We start from the raw sequence: 3,382 nt of genomic DNA on the forward strand, positions 1-3,382 counted from the left end.
GTTCGAATGCACGCTTCAAACAAAACAGTCAATGAAGACGAAGAAGAGAAATAATTTTATTTGAAATAAATAATTATTTTATTTTATTGACAAAATATTTTAGTTTGTCTTGTATATTTTTTCATTCGATCAGATTACATTTTAGCTGTCATATGGTCATGTTACAACGTGCCCCTCAGCTGTTACAATGTACCCCACCTATGGGGCATGTTGTCACATTTCACTTCCAATTTTTGAGGGTAAATAAAGAAAAACGTATACACTGTAATTATGAAACAAAGCGACATATACGGGGCATGTTGTCACATTTCACTTCCATTTTTTGAGGGTAAATAAAGAAAAACGTATACACTGTAATTATGAAACAAAGCAACATATTTGTACAAGACAAGTGTGAAATTACTGTGGATAAAAAAATTATACTCTGAACCCCATGTGGATTTACACAATTTGAGAAAGTCAAAAAGTGTTACTTTGTGCCCCGCTCTCCCCTACGCAACGTACATACACATGCATTAGCATAAAGGTGACAGTTGACCATGCACAGCATCAGGGAGAAGTTGGATCGTGGAGTTACTAAAAGTTCCCAATGCTTCTGAAAAGCTGCATTTTGGAAGAGTTTTGATTTGATTACCACAGCAAAAAGTGAGTAAATCGGTCATGTGCAGTGCAGAACCTGCAAACATATCCTTGCACATGACAGCAAAAAACGCACGCAATAGGCTAAAGCATGCCGAAAAGCCCCAGCAAAAGTAGGCCTAATTACCATGAATGTGTCGGGGGGAAATAATGAGATATTTGAATTATTTATTAATAAATTAGTGTTTTCTGAGTCCGTGTCGCAAAGATGAAGATGACGATCCTGATCCTGAGAAATGCGTCTTTATATGATTGAATATATAAATACGGGTTATATAAAATCGGTAAAAATAGTTTTTGTTTTTGATTCGAATTATTTAGTTTTAAAGTAGTAATTTAAAGCTTTCTATAGATATATTTAGCAACCTGTTCGAAACCGAGATGGCAGAATGCGCATCCCCTGTTTTCCTATTTATTTTATAAAAGCACAACATTTTGTTGATATTGTGAGTGCACACAAATAAAAGTAGACCCTTTACAGTTCCGAGTGATGTATTACTCTTACCTTTATGAGCAATAATTACGGCATATTTTAAGTTGTTTCCAATGCAAGTGATCGCGCCGGCGCCTCCATGTCCGATAAAGCGCGCTTTAGCTCTCCACACAAACGATTGGATATGCGTCTAATAGCGCACATTTATGGTAAAACATTTAAACTAACATTGTAATATGCTTGAACTGTTTTATATCTGTAGATTTTATTTTAGGCAAGTCGTGATGATTTGAGAAGGCTACATTTATCAAACATAGGCTATGATCAACTCACTGTCTGCAGCTGGCCGCTTGGTCGTTACTTAAAAAAAAAAAAAAAAACGTACATTTAATGAACAAAAAAATCCTCCAAACGTTTTTCTAAATTAACTTAATAAAAAAAAAACGAAACGAAATTTAATCACTTTGACATTACATACAAAACTGAACTATTTTAATAGCTGAAACAGTAGTATAAGCTGTTTTGGGAGAAGGGGGAAAAAAAGTCGGGCTCGGGTCGGACTCGGGCCAAGAATTCTGATGAGCTGTTGGACCTGGGACAGGCCAGGGCCTGAGCGTCTCGGGCCGGGCTAGGGCCTATATTTGAGGCCCGTTCAGGGCTCTACTTCAAAGTAAGCTGACAGAGCTATTCCAAACAATGTGGGTACAAGGTACTCTCTCTCAAGACTTCCATGATGCCACCATAGTGCACCTTTACAAACACAAAGGAAACAGACAGATGCATGACAACCACTGAGGAATCTCACTCATCTGCATCGCAGGAAAAATCCTTTGCAAAAATCCTCCTGAACCATCTCACTTAGAGCAGGATTTACTCCCCGAGAGCCAGTGTGGCTTCAGGAAAGAACAAGGAACAGTAGACATGATCAGGGGCGGATTTAGTGAATTGGGGGCCCCAGGCAAAATATAGGAATGGGGCCCTATACATTTCCTAGATCAACCTTGAGGTTCCATTTTGTTGTTTTCAGCATAAGCCTGTGTGCAAAGGCTGTGTAATTTTAAACTTTAAAATACATTTATTTTTAGTTGTTTTAACTACAAATTTAAATAAAACTGAAAAAATAATGAAAAGGCAATTATACATTTACACACCTAAAATACATATATCAAGAGCATGCTCACAGATGAGAACAAAACAGCGTTGGATGAAGTGGATTAAAGCCCTGCATGGGTCTCAAATCTAGCCCGTCTTTTTCCCCTTTACCCAAAAAAAGCTTATACTACTGTTTCAGCTATTAAAATAGTTCAGTTTTGTATGTAATGGAAAAGTGATAATATTTCGTTTCGTTTTTTTATAAAGTAAATTTAGAAAAAACGTTTGGAGTATTTTTTGTTCGTTAATATGTACGTTTTTTTGTTTTTTTAAGTAAAGGCCAGCGGCAGACAGTGAATTGATCATAGCCTATAGCCTATGTTTGATCAATTTAGCCTTCTCAAATCATCAGGACTTGCCTAAAATAAAATCTATATATAAAACAGTTCAAGCAGTTCAAGCATATCACAATGTTAGTTTAAATGTTTAACCTATATAAATGTGCGCTGTTAGGCACATATCCAATCGTTTGCGGAGAGCTGAAGCTGAAGCTCTGCAGGACATGGAGGCGCCAGCGCCATCACTTGCATTTTTTTCTAACAGTGGAAACAACTTAAAATACGCGGTCATTTTTGCTCATAAAGGTAAGAGTAATACATCATTCTAAACTGTAAAGGGTCTAGTTTTATTTGTGTGCACTCACAATATCAACAAAACGTTGTGCTTTTATAAAATAAATAGGAAAACAGGGGATGCGCATTCTGCCATCTCGGTTTCGAACAGGAGTGCTGAATGATGAACTGAAACTCAGCGAATTGCCTCACAGACATGATATATATTAATTCAAATAGACTCCTAATAAAATAAACTCTTTCATTATGTAATCCCTGCATTTCTCTCTAAAGGCACAAGGCACAAGGAGATGGCTAGTCATTTCTTCATCACTATAATTGATGGAAGGCCCGATTATAATTTGCGTTTTATTTTATAATTCCGTACGGTTAAAAAATAAAACACTAATTATAATGGCATATATGTAAAACTTTGTCCTATAATTGTATAGCTGCTTTTTCTGATTTTTATGTTTGTTGCTCTGTTCTGAATACCTTAAAATGTAAAGGACTTGCTGCAACGCAATTTTGTCTGATATGTGAATTGTTTATTAGCCTATTTCTTTTTTAATCAATGCAGCAAATGCTTTAAAAACAGCTTTAAAAA

This window comes from Sinocyclocheilus anshuiensis, unplaced genomic scaffold, assembly GCF_001515605.1.
Source record: "Sinocyclocheilus anshuiensis isolate Anshui unplaced genomic scaffold, SAMN03320099.WGS_v1.1 scaffold171, whole genome shotgun sequence".
NCBI classification, from domain to species: Eukaryota; Metazoa; Chordata; class Actinopteri; order Cypriniformes; family Cyprinidae; genus Sinocyclocheilus; species Sinocyclocheilus anshuiensis.